Source organism: Mauremys reevesii, linkage group 4 (genome assembly GCF_016161935.1).
Source record: "Mauremys reevesii isolate NIE-2019 linkage group 4, ASM1616193v1, whole genome shotgun sequence".
In the NCBI taxonomy this organism is placed as follows: domain Eukaryota; kingdom Metazoa; phylum Chordata; order Testudines; family Geoemydidae; genus Mauremys; species Mauremys reevesii.
The window spans coordinates 81,925,149-81,949,247 of NC_052626.1; the positions used below are offsets into that span (position 1 = coordinate 81,925,149).

The following is a 24,099-nucleotide window of genomic DNA, read 5'->3' on the forward strand; positions in this document are numbered from 1 at the left end:
AGTGGTTCATAGATTATATTAGAAAATTCCCTGCAGCCACGTAATATATATTTTACTCCGTGTATTCCAGTTTCTTAGGCTAAATTATACAAATGTCACACCCTCCGTTCCTCCTGTGCCCATGTACAGATATTTTTCTGTTCATCTAAAATTTTAAACTTTGTGGGAGTGCATGAGGGCTTTATTACATCATTAAAATGAAATACCATACCAACCGCACATAATAAAGACTGTATTTGCATTGTGTCATTGTGACCCTAAAGAGCATCCCTATGCTAGAAGACAAGAGGTCCCTGGTATCTAGCAGTGAGTTTCAGTTGGTCTGACCAGTTCAGTGTACCCCAAGTTACTGTTGTTATAATATGTGTGTAATAAGTGTCATATAATATGTCATTAAAAAACTAATAACTCACTGATCATTAATATTCTGGTGTGATGTATGTACAGTGAACCCTCAAAGGATTATATAGAGGTGATGGAATTATGCTTATAATGTGTTTAAACCAGGCATGTCAGGGGGAGTTGATAAACAGGTTTTCTCTTTTTAAAAAAAAAATAAAAATAAAAAAAAGGAAAGAGGCCAGCACCTCAAACCAGAAGTGGCCAAATTCAATGGGCTATTCATTTGTATTGGAGGTTGCAGAAATTGGTAATTTGCAGTGTAAAAATCACCCTTTGGAAGAAGACTGCATGGAGTCTACACCAGACATCATGGCTTCCACACCCAGCAGGAAAAAGGAACTCTATCTGGGGATACATTTAAGAACAATAAATTTCAAAGGTTTACTGATCTATATAACGAGGGGGAGTGAACTCCTAAGTTATTTTACACCTCAGGAGACAAGGAAAGCCAGTGCTTTTGACTCTGCGGGGAACCTGGCTAAGAGCCAGGCAGTCTTTGCTGGAAAAGGAAAATTGGGGAGGAAACTACCTTGAAGAAAGACAGTAGTTAGGTCTTATCTCTTAGAAAGTGTATTTTTATTTCTGTTTGGTTGTAACCCTTTCTGTCTTTGGGCTTGTCTACACTTACAGTGCTGCAGTGGCACATCTGCACTGGTGGAGCTGTGCCGCGGTAGCATTTAGTGAAGATGCTACCTTCGCCAATAGGAGAGCTTCTCCCATTGACGTAGGTACTCCACCTCCCCAAGAGGCGGTAGCTATATCAATGGGAGAAGTCTTCTAATTGACATAGCGATATCTCCACCAACAATTATACCAACATAAGTTGGTAGTGTAGACCAAGCCTTTATCCCTTGAACCTGAACTCACTTAAATCTATATATTTTTGTTTAATAAACTTGTTTTACTTTTACTATAAACCAATTTAGTGCTGTGATTAAAATAAGAATGTTTGTCAATTAATGAGCAGTATTGTATTGATTCTTTAAAGGAGCAAAGAACTTAACTTCTGTGAGTGTTCTAGGAGAGGGCTGGACACTGCAGGGAGATGGTGTTGGGGAAAATCAGGGCTGAGGCAGCGGTATTAGTGTCACTCTGCAAATAGTAACTGGGTGGTAGAAGTCAGGATGTGACCTACATGGTGGCTGTTGGTGTCTGGGCTATGAACCACAGCAGCATAGCATTTAAGGCACGCAGAGTTACAGAGTAGGTGCTCACACATCCCTGCACTTGTCTGGGTTAATCCCCAAAACTTCACTTTTCTTTCTTTCTTTCTTTCTTTCTTTCTTTCTTTCTTTCTTTCTTTCTTATATATTAAAATAAATATACATCCAGATATTCTAACCCTGATGGCTTGCTTTTCCTGATGGCAAACCTCTTTGCCTTCAATGGTTCAGGATTTCATCTAGAGTGCAGAGCCACTAGGTATCTCAGGCTTGTGTTGGTCCATCTGGAAGTTTAGAGAGCCCAGGGAGAAGAATTACTGGGCCTATCTGTAACCAGAATCATCATTTGAACCAGGTCTATTCTCTACTACAAGAGACACTACAAAAGGGACAGAATCAGGTTAAAAATCATAGGTTGGATTTGCACCTTCATGAAAGAAATCTATCTAGAGAAAAGGAAATGCCATGTATTTCAGTGCACTGAATTTCCTCCTGATTGTTCTTTTGTGTGGTGCCCATCTCTGTGCTTCCTGGGCCCCTTAAGGGAAGCATGCCCTTCAAAAGCACATTACCCGAAGGCATCACTGCTTGGTCAGTGCATCTCCTCTTAATGCAGCTTACTCTTATGACAGCTGTTATAACAGCGGCTTCTGGATATAAGGTCCTGTATGATCAGCTATATTCATCACCTATATATGATTTAGAAAGATCTCTGTAACTGTTATTAGGTTTATGCTGGTAAAGGCTTACATTTGTAGTCCTGGAGTTTGATTTTGCTTAATTTGTATGACCTGTTGTTAGGAATATTTTAGATCATGATTCAGTCAAGGTTTTTCAAGCACTTTTATATTCTCTTTGCATTCCTTGATTAGGCTGTTATAATTTCACTTGTTTGAATTTCCTAAGTGTTCTTTCATGAAATCACAAATGGTAATGAATTCACCTAATCAGGCTTTAAAGGGGTACCATCAACATGAAATCTAGTCAATTACAAATAAATACATGAGTAAAAAATATTTCTTGTCCTACACCTGTCTCTCGAGTTCTCCTGTCTTTCTCCCCTGTTGCTGAGTTAAAGGTCCACACAAGCAACAGGGGAAAGTGATGATTCAAGAGAAGCATTGACAGTGACTAAGTGAATAAACTAGGAAACATTTTTTTCCATAGTCTCTTTCAGTTATACTAATTATATATGCAGGGAGATGTTGTAACAATAATAGGTAAAAATACTCAGACAAATGTATATTTAAATTTGACAGTATCCCTTTAACAAGATCAAGAAAGGCATGTGCTATGGATCACTGCAATTTATAGCCAACATTCTGCAGCAAGGGTGAGAGAATTTTGTAAGTGAGAATTTGTTTTGAGGCATATAGATATCTAGGATTCCACAAATTGCAGAATCTACTGTTGGTTAGACATTTCCAGGAAAGCTTACTTTTCATGAGTCATTGGACTAAGCCTTAGTGGTAGGTTAATCTTTGGTTTTGTAGGCTAACCCTTTTAGCACATTTTAAATACAGAATACAAAAATGCAAGTGTTGCATGGCAATTTGCCATTGATTTAAATGGGAACAAGACCTCTAAATTGCACTTATATCCAGAACTATTTCCAAAGCATTTTGAAAATGTAACTCCTGATTCTGCCCGCCTTTTGCAAGTAGTTGCAAGAGTGGTAGGATCAGGCCACAAACTCCCAGACAGGGGCAGTATAATGTTGTTGCCAGTGCTGTCAGTGGCCACCTTCCTATTGTCATACTACAGCTAAAACTCACGCATGGTGCTATATTACTTTCCTAATATTAATTTTCACATCTAAGCAATTGCTGTAGTTGCTACAGAAAAGTTATGGGATTGCAAATGGGAAGGCAGTGGTCTGTGTGATTGTGAATGGGTGGGAAGGTGGTCAAAAAACGATCTCTCCCTTAAGATGTGGTCCATGCTACAAAAAAATTGGGAAACGCCTGTTTAGCGGGGTGATCACCCGCTCCAGCCCTGAAGGGGTTGGAAAAGCCCTGCAGAGGGCTAGGGCTGGGGAAGGGAGCAAAACCCCAGCTGACTGGGGGAAGTGGCTGCAGCTGGAGCCACGCCCCAAACAGAGCAACCGGGCCTTATAGGAAGGCCAGGGCAGCCAGGACTCTCTCTCTGCCTTTAGAGGGAGAAGGGCCTGGCTGCTAGGGAGCGTACCTGGGTACCTAAGACGGAGCAGAGCTTGGGGAAGGCAAGAGGAGCTGGGGAGCTCTGGCCTGGAAACCCCTCAGGCTGCAGGCCTAGGGTAAGGCCAACTGGGTACTGGGGTTGCAAAGGGGCAGCCCACGGGTAGGCAGAGGCAGCAGGTCCAAACCCCTTTGCCTGTGATGAGTGGCTGCAGTCTGCCCCAGACTGGGGGCTAAGTGATGATTGGCAGTAGCCAAGATTGAGGTGAAGTGGGGATAGTGGGTGGGGGTTCCCCTGGAAGGGGGAGACCCAGAACTGTGGGGTTACTGCCAGGGGGCAGCACCCCAGATAACGGGGCACTGGGTCCTGGGAGGACATGGGGGCCAGAGTGGATCACCGGCTTGCAGAGGGCGCTCTGGAGCTGGGATGAGCTAATTCCCTCCGACGACCAGCAGGAGGCGCTGCAGGGGTGAGTCCACTCCCTTACAGCCTGATATAGATAGGGTGACCAGACGGCAAGTGTGAAAAATCGGGACAGAGGGTGAGGGTTAATAGGAGCCCATATAAGAAAAAGACCCCAAAATCAGGACTGTCTATATAAAATCGGGACATCTGGTCACTCTAGATATAGAACAGCCAAACTCTGTAGTCCTTACTTGAGCAAACCTCAAGTAATGTTTTGCATGAGTCAGGACTGCAGAATCTGATCTCTGTTTAATGTGTAAACATATGTATAATATGTGTATATATTTTGAGGGCAGAAATTAATTCTCTAAGAAATGAACACTACTCCTAGTGGGAATGGTGTACATGAAATCCAGGACAAATTAGCCTGATAATTTTATTGCAGTCTTTTCTTTCTTTCTTGAGAAGAAAGTGTGACAGACTGACAATTTCCTGTAATAGCTTGAACAAACCTTATGGAATTAAGATAAATTGTATTGAAGTAAGTTAAACATTTTTGAATCGGGGTTAATATCTTTGGGATTCATTGTATTAAAATGCAACCGTGTAGGTGTTATTGTGTAATTGTATGTATTTTCACTGGAAATAAATAGAATAATACCAGGGGTGATTAGGCAAATTCATGCAGGTTGTGACATCTCCAGAGAAGCCACCCTTGTGGAAAGGTGCACCTATACTAGTACAAACTGGATTCTCCAGAGACCAACAAAGTGTTTGTTTATTTAAAAAAAAAAGTATTGTTAAACTGACTCAGGGCCTTCTTCCTGATCCAGCAAATGAACCGGACCCCTGGTCCATGGAGGGCCTCAGTCCTTAGGGTAGGGTTGGAAAAACTGTGCCTACTGAGGCCTCATAAGACTGTTCTGAGCTGAAGCCGTGATGAACTTGTAACCATAAGGAGTCCCTTGGGTGGGATGTTGAAGGACTGCTGCTGCCAGAATCCATATTAGGGTGAACTCTGGTAAGCTTATTAGCATACATGTAAGTTCTTTATTGTCTTTTAATATGTTTTATCTGCAGTGCATTTTGTCTTAAGAATGAAGTAGGCTTGCATGGGAAGTTCTGTGCAATACCTTGTATATGTAGCAATTACACCAGTTAACTGTCTCTGAATATAAGGCAGGCAGGTGTCCTTGGACTACCTGTCTGTAGTGGGAATAACACAGAGTAGGCAGGGAACTGCACAGCCTGGAAATACCCTGGTCAGAAGGGAGAGAGATTCAGGTCTCCACCCAAAAGAGGAAACAGTTGGGGAGCTGGAAGCCTCAGAGTGGGTGCCCTTGTTGGGCCACAAGGGGGAAATACAGGTTCCGTTGCCCTGAACTGTGACAGGAAGCACAAGAACACTACTTCTCCACCCCTACCTTTTTCAGTCTCAATGGGTAGTTCTGAAGAAAGCATGAGAAGGATCTCAGTGTAATAAACTATTACTTCATTTCTTATTCTTGGGAGAGATTGCCTCCTAGTCTGGCCCTATGCACAACTTTGGTGGTATATAGAGGCCATCATCACACTTCCAGAGACTGCTGTTAATGAAGGCACAGTGGAACTGCTGCCCCCTTGCAAAGCCTGGCCTTGGTGACTGCTAGGGGAGATGTCAGGAAGTGTTGGGGTGTGCCATGTAGAGTGACCAAGAGTACGTTTTTTGACCGGAATGCCCAGTAGAAGAGGGACTCTGATAGCTCTGGTTAGCACCGCCGACCAGGCCATTAAAAGTGTGGTCGGCAGTGCTGCAGGTCTAAGGCAGGCTAGTCCCTACCTGTCCTGGCACCACGCTCCGCCCTGGAAGTGACCAGCAGGTCCGGCTCCTAGGCTTGGGGGCCATGGGGCTCCATGCGCTGCGTCCGCAGCCCCCGAGCACTGGCTTCGCACACCCATTGGCTGGGATCTGCGGCCAATGGGAGCTGTGGGAGTGGTGCGTGTGGGCGAGAGAAGCTTGCAAAGCAGCCTGCCACACCTCCGCCTAGGAGTCAGACCTGCTGGCTGCTTCCAGGGCACAGCGCGGTCCGTGATGCCAAGACAAACAGGAAGCCTGCCTTAGTACCCCTGCTGCACCACTGACCAGAAGCCACTGGAGGTAAGCCTGCACCCCAACTTCCCAAACCCGTAGCCCTCTCCTGCACCCCAAGCCCCTCAACCCTGGCCCCACCCCAGAGCCTGCATCCCCAGATGGAGCTGTCACCCCCTGAACCCCAATCCTCTACCCCAGTCCAGAGCCTCCTCCCACACCCCGAACCCCTTGGCCCCAGCCTGGAGCCCCGTTTTGCACCTCAAACCCCTTCTCTCCAGCCCAGAGTCCGCACCACCAGACAGAGTCCTTACCCCCTCCTGCACCCCAACCCCCTGCCCCAGCCCAGAGCCCCCTGTGGCACCCATAACCTCTTATTTCTGGCCCCACCCCAGAGCCTGCACCCCCAGTTAGAGCCCTCACCCCCTCCTGCACCCCAACCCACTGCCCCAGCCTAGTGAAAGTGGTGAGGGTGGGGGAGAGTGAGCCACCAAGGGAGGGAGAATGTAGTGAGCGGGGGGGAGGGTCTCGGAAGGGGTGGAGCAGGGGGCGTTGCCTTGGGGAAGGGGTGGAGCTAGGGTGTTCGGTTTTGTGGGATTAGAAAGTTGGCAACCCTAGTGCTATAGGGATTCTGGGCTGCAGTAAAACCCGGGATGGGCTTCCTGGAACTGTTGTAACTTAAGGATTTTTTGGCCCCTGGAGCAGCCCAAAGTTAGGATGGCACATAAGCTACTCTTGTCCCTGCCACTCCACTGGGCTATGTCTTGTGTGCTACACCTCCTGGAGGCACAGCTGTGAATCAGGCCCACTATGTTCAAGGGAAGTTGATATTTATTCCTGATTGTGCCAACACCCTGTTGTGTGACTTCAGGTGAATTACTTCACCTCCCTGTCAGTTTCCCCTTGCGTAAAATGGTGATGATGATGTTTCTTTTCCTCTGAAAAGCACTGGAATCTCCAGATGTAAAGTACTAAATAAAGAGCCAAGTGGTGGTGGTGGTGTGTGTGGGGGTGGTTGTTTAACTCTCGTATTATGTGAAGGGCAGGGAAGAAAAATGACTCTCTTTTAACTATGAAAGAAGGTATGTGGTTTGTTTAATTGCATTGAAACCTTTTGTCACATGCAGAATTTCACCTTTTGTTTTCTGTTTGGTCACCTAAACCTTGACCATGTTGACACAACCGTGGAAGCTTTATGGTAGGCTGACAGCAGTATAGGATAGATTTACCTTTTGTTGCCATGTGCTACAATGGAGGAGGAATGGTTCAGAATAATCTAAATCCCTGAGCCAAAGCTATTGTAACTCACTGAAAAAGTCTGGTGCTCTGATCTGATAGTTCTGCAGTTCTTGGGTTGGGCACATTCATGTGGTTTCTGTCTAATGCAGAGGAGAGAATTATCCTTCTAGGCACGCTAAGGAAATATCATTGTGCAAGCTGGCCTGTTATTTATTTTTAATGTTAAATGCAGAATTACATCTGGCAGTTAAGCCAGTCAAGGCTTAGAGTTTGTTGCAAATCCTGCTTTGTTTGTAAATACTTGTATCCTTTTTATTTTATTTTCTAGGTCTCTATTTTGTCTGCATACCAGATATATACATAAATCTCATTCAGTACTTCTCTCTACTAACAAGTGAACATTTGCTTAGTCTGGTTATTAAAGATAGTAAGCAAATCTAGGTAGCTAACAGTATACTCTGTTAGTGAAATTAATGTTTTTGGATCTAGGTTGGAACTTGCCTACATTTTGTCTGGGTAGAATTTAAAGGTGGGAGTGTTATCTTTCTATCCCCTGAATCAAAATCCCGGAGATCGGGTTTCAATGGCCAGCGCTGCCAGACTGACTGACTTGGTGACCTTGGGCAACTCATTTAATCTTGTGCCTTAGTTGCCATCTGTGAAATGGGGTTAGTAATCCTGCCTCTTTCCCACCTTTGTCTGTCTTGTCTATTTAGAGTGTAAACTCTTAGGGATGGGGGCTGTCCCTTACTATGAGCTAGATTGTAATCTCACAATCTACTTTAAGTAAGGAGCAGAGCAAATACTGAATTATGGCTCTAATGCAGTGTTTCCCAAACAGTTTATGCACTGCCACCCATGATGTCAACTTACTCCCTCACAAGAGCAATCTGGAAGGGTCATATTCTAGCCCAGGGTTGGGCAACCTATGGCACACATGTCAAAGGCAGCATGCGAGCTGATTTTCAGTGACACTCACAGTGCCCGAGACCTGGCCACCGGTCCGGGGGGCTCTGCATTTTAATTTAATTTTAAATGAAGCTTCTTAAACATTTTAAAAACCTTATTTACTTTATATACAAAAATAGTTTAGTTATATATTATAGACTTATAGAAAGAGACCTCCTAAAAACGTTAAAATGTATTACTGGCACGCAAAACCTTAAATTAGAGTGAATAAGTGAAGACTTGGCACACCACTTCTGAAAGGTTGCCGACTCCTGTTCTAGCCCTAGCCTTGTACAGTGTGTAGCAAAATAGTCTTGATCTTAGTAGAGGCATCTAAAGCATTACTATGATACACCTAATAATAATGATCCAAATTAACCCATATTTTGAGCGGTGCCATGGTTAGGTTTGAAATTGGCATCAGAACTAACTTTCTCCACACATCTCTATTATTAACTAATATAGATGGGCCCGAGTGGAGGATTTTTATATTTCAAAATTTGGATCTGTTGCCACTCAGAAAGAAAACAATAACATTCAAAATGATCCACAAAAGGAAATAGAACCCTGGCTCTGGAGCAGTCTACATGCAGGTTGCTGCAGATCTTGGAAGCCCTGGGGTTCCTGGTCGTGAGGCAAACCTCCTGGCAGGGTACCAAGAAGCAAAGCAGGCAAGCTGGCAAGAAACCAGGCAGGTTTATTAAAATTGATCTGTCTCTGAAAAAAAAAGTTAGATTTCAATGAATCAGCAAATTTCAACAAAAAAATCTTTCATCTGAATTTTACTGGCCAGTTCCAGTTAATACATAAAATATCTGTAATCCTACTAAGCAAAAATAGAGCATCATTTTGAAGTTTCCTTTGCCCTAATTGGGAAAGTCTTGCTCGGACCAAAACATTGTAAATGATAAGAAATAACAATGTTTTTGGCTAAACAGTAAATAAATAAAAGAAGAACCCAATCAAAAACACAGAAGTCAGTTCAGGTAAAACTTTAATATATAGCAAGCCACAAATGATGAAATCTGCATACCCATATGCTGGGCCGAAAAAGAGAATCTTCTTGTGTTAAGTGCCTTGATCTAATCTATGTAACAAGGCAGAGATGGCATTTCTGTAATAAAATTTAATTACCTTTGTATTTGAAGTATCACAAAAATGTTTTCCTCATTGACAATGATGGGGGCAGGGGTGGGGGGACCAGATAAGCACAAACAGAAAATTAGTAAGCAACTGAGTTATTCTGCACTCCAGGGAGCTGGACTCGAGGTGAATATCTTCAATAAGCTCTGGGGTTTTTTCCCCCTCCCATTGTAAATCTTTTTTAATTCCCTTGTGTCCTTTGCCTTCCACATATTAAAGTCTTTTTGATATTTACGTAGCCAAGTACAGACAGAGGCAGGAAGCAGAAAGGCTGGAAGATAATATTGCTTTCCCAAAACGCTTACATTATTCAGGTAATGAAGGGAAAATATCAGGGGAAAATGAACTTTTTCCAGAGAGAGAATTATACTTTATCTATTACTGTATAAGTAAGAAGGGAAAATGCACTTTTAAAATCATAGTAGTGTATTACATCAATGTCACTTACAGAGAACTGCGAATAGCTAACTATTCATACAGTAAGACTCTCCTTTTAAATAATTGAGGAAAAAAACATATTGAGATAATAAAACACAAACTCTTTTGTATGTTGATAGCTATGCGCCTTTTAAGATCTTCTGTCCAGGGTTTTGTAGATAAACTATAGCATCCATTGTTTTAGGGGTCTTTTCATGAACAAAATAAAACATTGGTGGCTGTATATAAATTGAGAAGTGTTTATATTCTTTGTCTTTTTAAACTTTTGAAGAATTTTCTGTTAAGGGGGTTGATGAAAACATCAAAATGTATTGAATAGAGAGGTGTATATTGTCTGAGTTGAAGGTTAATGCATTTGCAAATGTACTGAAGTCACTATATATATCATTCAATCCAGAAACACATGAAAAGTTTTGCGTTATGGACATTCATTTCAGAAGTGCAATTTTCTTTTGAAGCTAACATTATAGAAGGTAGATACATTAGGAGGTCCAGGGGAAAAAAAAACCTATTACACTTTTGAATAATAGCTTTATTGGAATTCATGCAGCCAATCAAAATGCAATACTTTTCATATATCATCTAATTTGTTAACATTGTTGCATTTCTAGAGCATAGCACAGAACATGCTTAAGATCTCTGGGAGATATGAGCTGGACTCATTCAAAGGAATTTACTTATGAATATCTGTTTGTTTTGTTTGATTGTTGGCAAATGGAAGCTGAAAACCAGAGACCCTAACTAAACTGCCATGGAAATGAACACGGACCCCGAACTACCATGGGACCACCCAAGGGATCAGCCAAAGTTGATTGTATAGAACAGGTGGCCTTTAACTAAAGGTCAAACAACATGTGCTGGAAACCATGGTTACTTAAAAGAAGGCACTTAAGACATTGGGTTTCCAGAGGGAAGTGGCCTTTAGTACAAGCTTCACTATAATTACTGTTTATAAATACTTAGTATAGTTTATCTAAAGAGGAAGTTTGATTTAAAGAGAGAAATAGTATAAGCCGAAAGGAGCAAAATGTTATTTTTTCACTGCCTTGATTATATCACTCTCTATGGTGTATCTTTACACTGGCTCCATCTTGCCTTCAGCTTCAAGTTCCACTGTCTCAACCTTATCTTTAAGGCCTTGGACAACTCTGCTGCCACCTACATATTTGCTTTCATCTCCTCCTCCACTCTCTTTGCTCCTTTTGCATGGAACAAGCCACCTGCCTCTGTATCCTTCTCCCAGACTTGTCTTTATACCTTTGTACATTGAGTAGTCTGGATTCTGATGCATGAAAACACAAAATTACACACTTAGGTCTGGTCTACACTACGGGGGGGGGTGTGTGTCGAACTAAGGTACGCGACTTCAGCTACGCGAATAGCGTAGCTGAAGTCGAACTACCTTAGTTCGACTGACTTACCCATCCAGACGCGGCGGGATCGAACTCCGCGGCTGCAAGGTCGACTCCGCCACCGCCGTTCGTGGTGGTGGAGTTCCAGAGTCGACCGGAGCGCGTGGGGAGTTCGAACTATCGCGTCTTGATTAGACGCGATAGTTCGAACTCCGAGAAGTCGAACTCACCGCGTCGACCCGCGCGGTAAGTATGGACCTACCCTTAAATTCATCACTGTTCAGAAGAACAGTTAAGCATGTGCTTAACAGTGTGCACATGCTTAAAGTTAAGCATGTGCTAAAATGCTCCCCTGAATTTTGAAACAAAATCAAACCAAACCAAACTCTGCACTGAGTAGAAATCTGTCTTCTAGTCACCAAATGGATTATTTTTATTTGAATTTCTGGTCATCTTAGGGCATGTGTACCTGTACAGCGCAGCTGTGCCACTGCAGCACGTCTGGGGAAGATGCTCATTGCTAATGGGAGAGAGCTCTCCTGTTGGCATAAAAAAACCACCTCCACAAGCAGCAGAAGATATGTTGATGGGAGAATCTCTCCCGCCAACATAGTACTGTGCACACGAGCACTTATGTCGGTGTAATTTCGGGTTGTTTATTCACATCTCTGAACGACATAAGTTCTGCTGACATAAGCTGAGTGTAGACGTAGCCTTAGACTGTAAGCTCCTTGTGACTGTGATCACCTTGATTTTCCTCTGTGTTCTTTACAGTGTCATAAATAATATCTGTAAGAAGCACTATAACTTGAAGGCCCTAGGTTTATGGAGCCAGAAAGAATAACAAATCAGTCAAAAAATTAACTCACCTAGAAATCAAAGTACATTAAAAATTATGAAAGCAAATCTATATCTCCTGTCTAGAGACTCCAAATACAGAATGGGAATGGGAAGCTAGTACTTGATCCTTATGCGCACAAAACTTTCACTGAAATCACTGGGGAATTTTGAATATACTAGGATTTCAGGATTGGGCCATTAGTTTGTACATATCTCTAGCCAGAATAAAGGGATAAGATACTGAAATAAACTTGATAGGAACCAGTCTACAGTAATTTTTTCTAGCTCTCTGTCTGATCTATTGATTGATTTAGGTTCTATAGCTATACTGTAAGGATGTTGTTGGTTATTAGATGTGATTAGTCATCATTAGTACTTTAGAGGTTTATAAAATAAAAAATAGAAAGTCTAAATGGACCCATCACCTATTATTTAGTAACCATAAAGATTCATTGTAACATTTTCAAAAGCATTAAAAAGCATGTCTACACTACGGCTGGGAGGTGTGATTTCCATTGCAGGTAGGTGGACTCCTGTTTGCACAACTCAAGGTAGCATGGCAGTGTGAACATTGCAGCATGGGCAGCGTCTTAAGCTTGCCACCTATGCTCCAATCAAGGAGATTGGTTGGACTTGGGAAGCTAGCTGTAGCCACTAATAGTGCGGCAACATCTATTTTTTGCGTACTTTCTCGAGTTGAGCTAGCCAGAGTCTGTCTCTCTGTGATGGGAACCACATCTCCCAGCTGCAGTGTAGACATACCCTAAGGGACTTAGGAGCCCAGGTTCCATTTTAATAAAGCAATTTAGGTACTTAAGTCTAAATACCATTGAAAATTAATGAGATGTAGGAGCCTAAGGCTTAAGGCACTTTTGAAAATAGGTCTTAGGCTCCTAAGTCACAGGCATTTTTTGAAAATTTACTTGAGCTTTAGAATAAAGCTTTGAGCTGTTTTCATAAGTTAAAGTTTAGAATAGTAAATTCATTCTTTCTGTAGACTCATCTGAGATGACCTTTATTGTTTAGACACAGTATAACAGTCCATATGTGGTACCATGCATTTAACTGTTGCTTATTATGGGCCCAATTCTGTAAGCCTTACTGATATAAGTAGTCCCTTTGGGTTCAGTGGGCTATTTGTTTGAGACAACTATTAATGAGAGTAAGCCCTAACTTCCATTATTTACTTTTCATAAATAAACTATACATTTTTTTCAAAGCTTTAAAACAATGAGTTGGGTATATGGCCACTTTGCTGAATCAATGGTCATGTTTTCCATTAAAGTATATCTATTAATTATCTTCCATGTGCTACATATGTAAATTGTGAGTATAGCTAAGGGAGGGACTAGGGATATTACTATTGTAATTATTTATTGATTACTGACAGTGAACACATTGCTTTTCAAGCATAAAAAATCATGATTCCTCTCTATCACATTCATTGTTACTATAAGTTAACTTTAAAAGCTATATAAATGAATGTTTCAGAACCCAACAAGCAAGGTATGGAGCTCCTCAGCTCCCACTGAAGACAAGTGGAACAGAGGACATGCAGCACCTTGCTGGATTAGGTCATAATTTTTGTTATCTAGTGGGTGAGAATCATAAAGTAACCAGCCAAATGCATAACAGTAGCTTGTGAATAAATGGAGATTCAAAATTCCCTTCTTACTGCTTTTTTTATATTTAAAAAACAAAACAAAAACTAATGGTTGTTTTGTGGCCTAGATAAAATAAGTTGGTTGCCCCAATACAGTTTCTAGTGGACAAGTTACCCCTATTACTATTGTCACCTGTATTGATCATCACAGCAGAAAAGCTAAGGACTGAATGAGTCGGGAGTTATGCTTAGGTCAGTTGGGGCCTATTGATGGGGCAGTATAAAGAGCATTGTGTTGCTCTTGCCTGTGTTGTATCTGTTTGTCTGTAAAACATTTCTTGGAGCTTATAGTGAGGAACTTGGAAAATATACATAGCCTGTGTTTTGAAGCTTAATTAGATGTTTGTAAAGTGCTTTGAGATCTATGGATGAGAGACACTGTAAAAATACCAAGAATTATTATTATAATGGAAGGTACTAGGTTATGTCCTCTCAAAGGAGAAGGTAAAGAATTCTCCTTGGTGTGGAAGGATGTTATTCTCTGTGCCTCAGCACATATCTCTCCTTTTGAAATATTTATTTAGATTGTTTAGTTATATAACAGAGGTAAAAAAAGCTTTAACAGCCAATGAGAACAGTCAGCAAGTTAGAAGCAAAGAACGGAATGGACACCGGAGCAATAAATGCAGATTTGTGGGAGTTCGAATAGCAAACTATGACATAATACTAGTGGTTAAGTACATAAATACAAGTAGTTCTGGGTGAGCACAGAAAGCACAGTTTTGTAATAAATTAATAATAATGCCTAGCATTTGTATTACTTTTCACTCATCAAGCAAGTATTATTCCCGTTTTATAGGTTGGTGAAATGACCTCCCAAGATCATGCACCAGATCAGTTGCAAAACTGGCTATCCCAAGAAGCAGTCTTGTGAAAAAGTGTATCAGCTTTCTCACAGCCTTGATGCATAAAATATTTTGTTCTTTTTTTCAGTATCTCAAAGCCCAGTATTGACTTCAGTGGAAATTCCCTGTGCAAAATGCTTGCAGGATCAGGTCTTTAATATGACAAAGTATAATGTCTTATACAAACCACAGTATGTCAACAAAATACTTAAGTAAAACCTTCTAAAATAGTCTGGCAAATTTCTGGGTGTTTTAAAGAATCTTGAAATGATTATTGCAAGTCATCAATAATGTTTAAGGTAGGAAGGCCAAAACTGAAGGACTTCAAATATTCCTGGCTGACGTGTATCCTAGATAATATGAATAAAAATTACAAGATAGATAAACAGAGAATTTTTGTATTGAGACTGCATGAGGGCACACAGCATTCACAAGTAGTTTTATGGTCATCAATTTTATTTGGTGTTATCCTTTTCTGAAGCTTTTTTTTTATTATTTCAATTCCTTGTGAAATGATGGGGTACAGTGAGTTTCACTGAGTGAAATGTTGAAAGTAGTACCCTGTGTTTCTAAGCAAGAAATAAAAGAAGATGTGCTGTTTATCAGAGTAGAGTTTCCCTAGCCTCAAAGGCAAAATGCTTCCTGGAAAAACTGCCATATTCCTAAAACCACTTCCAAACTTGATTGCACACTTAGTTTCACACTGTTTGTTTCTATGTAAATACAAACTCATAATATAAATTGAAAAGCACAGATAATTTTAACTGTAGCTACAGAAAAATAATTCACAGAAGTGAAAAAAAGAGAAGAAAGCTGCAAATGAATGAAATGTTAGAACATTCAGTGTCATTGAAACAATTTGTATAGTGGGGATGCTGAAAGCCATCGAACAAAACTGTAAACCACTTCAAGCCAGGGAGTGTTGCCGCACCCGCAGCACCCCACTAACATTTTAAATCTTTGCTAACAGTAGACTTTCTGTGGGAGATTGACGTAAAGTAAACTTTTGTGTGTGTGCAAAGAATGATTAAGAGGACTTTTCCAAAGACAATTGAGTTAATATTCTGCTACTTGCTAGCTGGTTGTAAGCAAAATGTTATCAGGTGAGTTAACAATGTTTTAAGTTTGAAGTGAGATATATTTGTAGGTTCCAAATAATAACCTTTGAAGTTTTTTTTAAAATATAACTCAGATCTTGGACTTGGCCACTGTTATATTGGAACTTGGCTCCATTCCCATACTTAGGTTTGGGAACTAGTTATGTTAAGAGCTGCCTTACAAAAATATTTTCTGCTTCTAAGTGGAGGTCCACTCTAACCTTCTTCAGCCTTATCTTCATAGGAAAAAGGTATGTTCTTATTTTGAATTACAAGGTAGTTGTAGTATTAACCCTTTAGCAGATCAAGGTAAAATTTAGACTTGCCTCATGTCTTTTAACTTGACCTGCTATCACACATGAAAGCTACACACTGCCTTGTTTTCACTAGGATTTTACATATGCCAGTTACCATGTGTTATCTAACACAAGAACACCTTTTTTCTTGGTTTTGCTGCAGTCTTCTAAGCCTTTATTCAGGGTGGATTGATATAAACCAGCTATTTAAATCATGAATCAAATCACCAAGTGGAAAGCCTTGATTTAAATCAATTTTAATCAACTTTTGTGTTTGTACTTCCTTTATTTTCTAAAGAAAGGTGCATTCTCATTGGCTGATATAATCATTAAAACATCACTAGCTTTGGTGCATCTTTTTGCTACCTATAAGGGTACACTATAACTATATACATGTATGCAAGCAATTATATAGCTCAGTATTTTCAGATTCTTATTAACTGTAAATTTTTAGTATGCTAGAAAATGGTGACGTATATACTGCATATTTACTATATAATTAACTTTTTGTTCATGCTTTGTGTCAAGCTGCATTAGGATAGTAACCGGAATTTAATTAAACACAGAAAACAGCATACAATTTTTTATTAAACAAAATGAGCCCTTAATACAGTACATGACCTATTGTGTTCTATTTTTAAAGCTTGACCTGAAACATTTTTTCCCTGATTCTAATTTATTTCTCTGTTGAGAAAAACAGCTTTTAACTAGTCAGCATATTTATATTTTACTTAGCTGTTTTAAGAGATTATAAGAAGTTTAAGCCTTAACATATTTTGTATTAAATTCAGATTTAATCTTAAACAGGTTTATTTTTAAAAAGAAAAAACTATAATTTAAACAGCAAAATCAAAAAAATCCAATTTAAATAAAAAAAATCTGAAAAAAATCATCAGTGTGTATCCATCTTGCCTTTATTCATCAAAGTAGAAAGACTTTTGCTGCCTCAGATATTTTTATCTTCAAGAATGCACTTGAGTGGATTGTGGTTTTGAGACTATACCAATCAGATTCCGCCGAAGAGTGAAGACTACTAGAGGAGTTAGCTTCTGAATTAATAGTATTAAGAACCTTCCAAAATTTGCTTTGGGATCTAGAATTATCTTGTTATATGCTCTCATTCTTTGCTGTTTCTGTAGCCGCCTTACCAGTTAGTAAGTTACAAAATTATGATATGTAAATTGATTTATTTCCCGTCTACTTGATTGCAAATACCAGATTGTACGTGCTCTCCTTTCATCTCTCTGTTTTACCAGCAATAATATAATAATTTAGTGTACATCTGTGTACAATTTTGACTTTTAAATTTCTCTTCTCTTCTTCTCGCTGTTCAGGTGCTGTTTGTTGAACATTTGGAACCTGATTCTTCTCCACTTTGTCATACCAATTTTATGTCAGTGTAACTTCAATGAAGTTATACCAGCATAAAACTGCTGGAATGGGATTATTTCCATTGACTTTAGTGAGCTTTGTATAAGGCCCTTAGTCACCATCAGACTTTGTTAATAATAACCTGCATATGGTTATTGGCACAATCATACTATTGGAGCAAGACCGTACCCTACCACTCATATATATCAGTTTCTTTTTTTATCTGAACTTCTCTGTGATCATAATTTCAGTTTGCACATTGCAGCATGTTGAGATTTAAGTATAAACTGAGTATTTCTATATAAATTCACAACATATGGGTTGCATCATATGGTACTGTTCTGATCAGGATAGCTCTGTTCTGATAATCAACAAACTTTAATATCTGCATTCAGCAGGCTGTTTGGACTTTTGAAGTAGAGATTTTTCTCCTCAGTTAATTTACCAAGCTGGAAACTTGAAACTACTTCTGCAAAAGCAGCAAAGAGTCCTGTGGCACTTTATAGACTAACAGACGTATTGGAGCATGAGCTTTCATGGGTGAATACCCACTTCGTCAGATGCATGGTTCCACTTCGTCTATAAGGTGCCACAGGACTCTTTGCTGCTTTTACAGATCCAGACTAACATGGCTACTTCTCTGATACTTCTGCAAAGTGATCTCATATTGTAACTTCCTTCTAACTGGCCTTTCTTCTGCATAGTGTGCAGAGGTGTGAATGCACTGGGACCATTCGCCACAGTCTCTCTCCTAAAATCCATCTGAATTATTTTCTTGTTTTAAATGCATCAGTAGTCACTGGCAAAGTCCCAACTGATCTTCTCTAAGATGTTGGCTTGGTAACATGGGGTGTGTGTGACAAATCTGCAGAGCCTAAGTACGTTCCTCAGAATACTGGCAGAAAGGCTGCCTATTACTTTTCTCTCAGGACTGAGACTATTCAGGAAGGAGACTCCTGTTTGTCTTTCTTCAAAGTTAATAATTAAAATACCTTTTTCCACCAGTTGCTATGGTTCAAATGGCAAACTTTTCCCACAGTCCAGTTTGTCCCCTGTGATTCTGTAACTGAAAAGTTCCCACAGGTACATTTTTAACGGTTTTGGAAAGTAATAGTTTGGATAGATTGTCCCCTTCCAGCAACAAAAATATTATTGCAAAAATGAATGTTTGCATCAAAATCACACTGCTCTTGTCAGGACTAGGAGGTTGTAATTCCTGAGTTTGAATCCCAGCTCTGACAGTGACTTCTTCTCTAGCCTTGGGCAAATCACTTCCCCTTCTTGAGCCTCAGCTCTCTATCTGTAAAATGAGTCTAACATTTATTTATTTACCAGACTAACAGTATAGGATTAATTCATCAATAATCATAAAGTGCTTTGAAATGGACGTTCATATGGAGCCCTAGGCTGAATTCCTTCAAATACCACAACCCTTACTCAAGTCAAGTAATGCAGAATCAGGACTTTAATGCTCATTTTTATTACTGGAATGCTGGAAACTTGGAATGAATTTAATGGGTTCTTGCAACACCTGCACAGGGACCCTCTGTGTGTGATTCTTCCCACACAGAAGGGGGAAGGGCAGGAGAGAGGCTCAGCTACTTCTACAGTACTGTTGTTCTTTCCCTGGCCCCTGTGGAGGGTGCCTCTTGAAGCCAGGATTTGCAGGGACTCAATAGACTGTTGCAGGGAGTGGGTGGCCTCAAGCTGGGTCTGGTTTGAGCCAGAAGGATGCTTGCCATTCCTTCACCGACCCTTAGAGCTTAGTAAGAAAAGAGAATATAACTTTTCACTGTAGTCTTTGTTCCTTCCTTCCCCTTTAATGGGGAATTCATGTAGCATGAGAAGTCACGGAACTGGATGCCACAACTGCTTCAAAGGTGAAGGATCTCCGTATAGTTCGCCTCCTACTGACTGCCAAAATTTGTGGCTGTGGGGCAGACCCTAGTATCTGCCCCACAGCACTATTCACACATCCCTCTCCTCCCCAGCATGGTATGCTATCAGGAAATTTCTGTAAGGCAATCCTCGCAGAGCTTTCCTCCTACTGTATGTGTCATAGGTGCTGGAACTAGGGGTGCTGCAGCACCCGCTGGCTTGAAGTGGTTTCCATTATATACAGCCTTTACAGTTTGGTTCAATGGCTCTCAGCACCTCCACTATAAAAATTGTTCCAGAACCCCCAGTGTGTGTGTGTGTGTGTGTGTGTTAGATTTTGGCCACTGTTCATAAATAAGGCACTTAGGGACTGATACTGGAAGGAGTTGAGTTGAGTTGGGAAGGCTCAACTTTTTTCAGGACGAACAAAAATTATAACATAACTGTTAATATTGCCATGGTTGAAGTTATTTGAATTTCCTTTGTATGATGTATCTTTGGTATGTTTGTGTGTATTTTAATCTATTTATATTATATATGTCTATACCTGATTACATGAGCATGACACACACCCCAAGATGTTTGTATCGGAGCTGTTCTGATCTCATTAAATATATTAAAAAAAAAACAAAAACGAGGAGTCCGATGGCACCTTTAAAGACAAACAGATTTATTTGGGCATAAGCTTTCGTGGGTTAAAAAAACACTTCTTCCCCACGAAAGCTTATGCCCAAATAAATGTTTGTCTTTAAGGTGCCATCGGACTCCTCTTTTTTGTGGCTACAGAAAACATGGCTACCCCTCTGATACTGAAATATCATAACTTTCATAATCTTCCATAAAGATTTAAAAAAAAGATAATCAAGAGACATTTAAAAAAAACAAAAGTAATAAACACAAAAGGTTTAACACTAATCAAACAGTCTGGGAGATTCCAAATTATGGTTGATGCTTTTCTCTCATCTCTCACCACTCTTCTTTTTGTTCAATGAAGCACATCAATCATATATGAAACTGAATTTCCTGACTTTCATTGGTTTGTGCCACAGTCCTAATGTTTTTAAATGTATTTTTTCCTGATGTAATCCTTTTAATATTAAAAACAACCACTAATGTGCTATTAAGAGGAAGTATTGTCCAGTGGCTAGGAGACTAGTTTAGTAATTGGGAATATGACTGCAATTTGGGAAACCTGGCTTCAATTCCCTGCTGTACCACAGACTTCTTGTGTGACTTTGGACAAGTCTATGCCTCTGTTCTCCATCCGTAAAGTGGGTTAATAGTACTTCACTGCCTCCAGAGGTGTTTTGAGGATAAATACTTTAAAGTCTGAAGTGCTTTGATATCTACTTATGAAAATCACTAAGAGATAAGTATTATTATTAAATTACCACAAAATGCAGTCATATTGTACTGTTCTTAATTTTAGGTAGCAAAGATATTTTTTCCAGTAAAGAAAAAAAATGAATTCTAGGCAGCCACATTAGCTACAGATAATTCATATTTTGGCCATGTAATAGCCTTCAGCAAGCAAGACCAATTAAGAAGTGTGATCCAGTGAATAAGGCATTGGACTGGGCATTAAGGAGAGATGGATTCTGTTCTCTGCTCTGTCACTGATCTAAGGCCAGTCACACCACTCTGCTTTTCTTCTCACCCTTTGTCTTTCTTGTGTATTTACATTTTAAGATTTTTCAGGGCCGAGACTGTCCCTTACAATGTATGTATACAGCACTTAGCACAGCAGGGTCCTGGTCTCCGTTGGAGTTCTGCTGTAATACAAAATAATAATGATGATGCTTTATGGAAAAGCCTTTGGAATGTAATGGGGACAAAACCAAGTTGTAAAAATGTAACAGGGCTCTGTCAGCTAAATTATCAACCTTATCTCAGCCACAGCAACCAAATCAAACCTCTTTTAACTTGTTTAAAAACTGCACCAAATTAGTTTCATGCTGCTCACAGCCCAAACAGCAAAGCTGAACAGAATTGTCTGTGAATTTCACTTCACAAACGGACACAAGTTTGGACTCAAATGTATTTGGTCGTCTTACACTCTGGCTGGGTCTACCATACTCTAGGAACCGTAATTCTTCATCAGTACAACTCTTCTGTTGGTTAGGTCAGACTGTGCCTGAACTTTGCCTAAACTGTTGTTTTCCCCTTTGCTACCACTACAGGAGCTGCAGTAATGAGGAATTATAGTTCTCATTTTTTTTTGCCAGTGTAGATACTGCTTTTCACTCTCCCCTTTCGTACTCCTGGTTCATTTCTCTACACCCGGAACCCAAACAGTCAGGTGCTTCCTGTCCATTTGCCTTGTTGACAGTCCAAGGAACTCTTGCTATGGCTTCACTTTTTATTAAACCTAATTGCTTGATTCGTGGGAGCCAGAGATTCAAGTGATTTTTCTCCTCTACAGTTCCAGCAATGGCTCTTTAGCAGGTAGTTTTTACTTGAAAATAATCATGCAGCAAAACTTGGGAAGTTTGAACAGATCAGCTCTTCCTTTGCGTGCTGTTTAGATTTAATTTATCAACCCTATACCAGGTAGCTTAAATCCACTACCCTGCATTCTTCTTTGAGTAGTGTCCCTGTGGGTGCTCCACTTCAGGTGTGCCTGCGCCCTGTGCCTTTGATTGGAGATTTTTGGGAGAGGTGCTCATTCGGCTGCTCATGTGCCCCACACATCCTCGTGGCCCACACCAACCCCCCTGTCTTTATAGATCAGTAAACCTTTGTAATGTATTCTCTGAAAAGTGAAACCCAGGCCAACCTTTTCTCCTGCTGGAGCATAGATGCCATGCTCTTGGCTTGATAGCTTTGCCTGATATGTAGATATACCTTCATTGTCTCTGCCTGATGACTGAGGTGGTCAGAGAAGGAAGCATATTCCTTTGTATAGGGCAGACCTGTTTACCAGTTCCCCTGACATGCCTGGTTTAAACATGCTTCAAATCATAATTTCAGCATATAGAAATCATTTTTAATACACACTGCGTACATGCATCACACAAGACTATTAATGATCAGTGAGATATTAGTTTTCAAATGATACTGCACAAGGCATATTTTATACAAAATTATTACAATAGCGTATAGGGTGTGAATACAGGATTAGAACTGCATTTTCTTTATTAGATTTCTCAAAGAAGACAGCCTTCCTGGAATCACTTCTACCCTGACCCCCCATTTATGGTACTCACCAGAGATAAAATGTCACTGTGGGTCGTTCCAAGATTTTTACCTAAGGTATCCTCAGAATTTCATATTAATCAAACCATTCATCTCCCATTCCCCCCCCCCCCCAAAAAAACCCCACCAAACAAAACAAAACAAAAAAACCCACCACACATCAGAGTATCAAGAAGCCATATTCCATACCCTAAATGTCAGGAGATCATTAGCCTTTTACCTAGATAGAACCAAATCATTTAGAAGATCTCCTTACTTGTATCTATTGTGGACAGAAACAAGGGTTTGGTAATTTTGAAACCGAGGTTATCAAAGTGGATCTCCAGATGCACTAACTTCTGTTACAACAGAACTCATGTTCAACCCCTTTTGAGAGTGATAGCACATTCCACAAGATCACTATCTACATCTATAGCGTTACTTAAGGATGTACCAATTTCAGACAGCTGTAGAGCAGCCACTTGGTCCTCTGTTCATACTTTCCCTAATCACTATGCCTTGGTGCCTCCGGTAAGATCAGATGCTGCTGTACGCAGTGCAGTTCTCTCTTCTGTATTGGACTCTGCACTGAACCTCCTGCCTCCTTAGGGAAGTACTGCTTAGGAGTCACCTGAAGTAGAGCACCCACAGGAGCACTACTCGAAGGAGAAGTTACTCACTTTGTGCAGTGACTGGAGTTCTTCTAGGGTGCTTCCTACCTGCCTTCCATCCCCTATGCTTCGGAATCTCCCTTGGGGGACTTTGCAGTGGAGAAGGAACTGAGGGCGGTTCACTCACGTGGCCCCATATAGCCTTGGCACGAGAATGTGTGGGGTGCAGGCTGAATGAGCACAGCTATCAAAAATCTCTGATCAAAGGCATGAGGGCACATGCATACCTAAAATGGAATACCCAGAGGGGGACACATCTCAAAGAACTCTAGTTACTGCACAAGGTGAATAATACTCTCCATATATTACCTGTTGAAATGGTTTTTTTCAGGGAGAGACAAAAAATGTGATTTTTTTAAAAATGTGTTTTCCTAGCTGCCACCAGCTAATCTGTTTTGCTCTGCTATGTATTGACCTAGTATATTTTGGCTTCATATGATTTAGTATCAGTGGATGAAAAAGAAATCCATTGAAATGTTTATTCTTTCTATTGACTTTGGAAAGGTACTTTGGAAAGCCGCATTAATCTACAGCTCACTGAAGCAGTAAAATACTCCCCCAAGAATTTTCTTTTGTAAATAGTCTTGCATTAAACGGTTGTAAACTGGCTTGCTTTCAGATATTTGAATTTACTATTTTAGTCTTCATGATTAATTATAGGTTTATAGCTGAGAATAGTAACACTGGTGCTCACAGTTAGATACCAAATGGAGTTGTCCTTGACCAGCAATAACAGGATGACATGACTTTAGACTATTTGGTGTGCTTTTGCAATGTTTGCCATTAATCTCCCATGAAATTGGAAGCATTGGGCCTGACTTTCCATTGCCCTGTCCCTTGTATAGTCATTTGCTCCACTGCAAAGTGAGCATAAAACGTTAAATCAGAATGGTAGCCTTTTACACCCCCCCTTGCATTCGAATTGCACCTGTGTAATTGATTGCACAAG

General features: G+C 40.4%; 1 protein-coding gene across 5 annotated transcripts in view; it reads left to right on the forward strand.

Annotated features, from left to right (window-relative positions):
- Positions 1-24,099, forward strand: part of SHANK2 (SH3 and multiple ankyrin repeat domains 2) — a 675,150-nt gene that overhangs the window by 80,721 nt on the left and 570,330 nt on the right. The window contains exon 1 of one of the 5 annotated variants that reach the window (XM_039536951.1): positions 3,739-3,840. The exons of 3 other annotated variants lie outside the window; for them this stretch is intronic. The gene's annotated coding sequence lies outside the window, so the exon portion shown is untranslated. Of the gene's footprint in view, positions 1-3,738; positions 3,841-5,132; positions 5,149-24,099 lie in introns of those variants that run through there. One more of the 5 variants, XM_039536952.1, reaches the window with a different exon arrangement.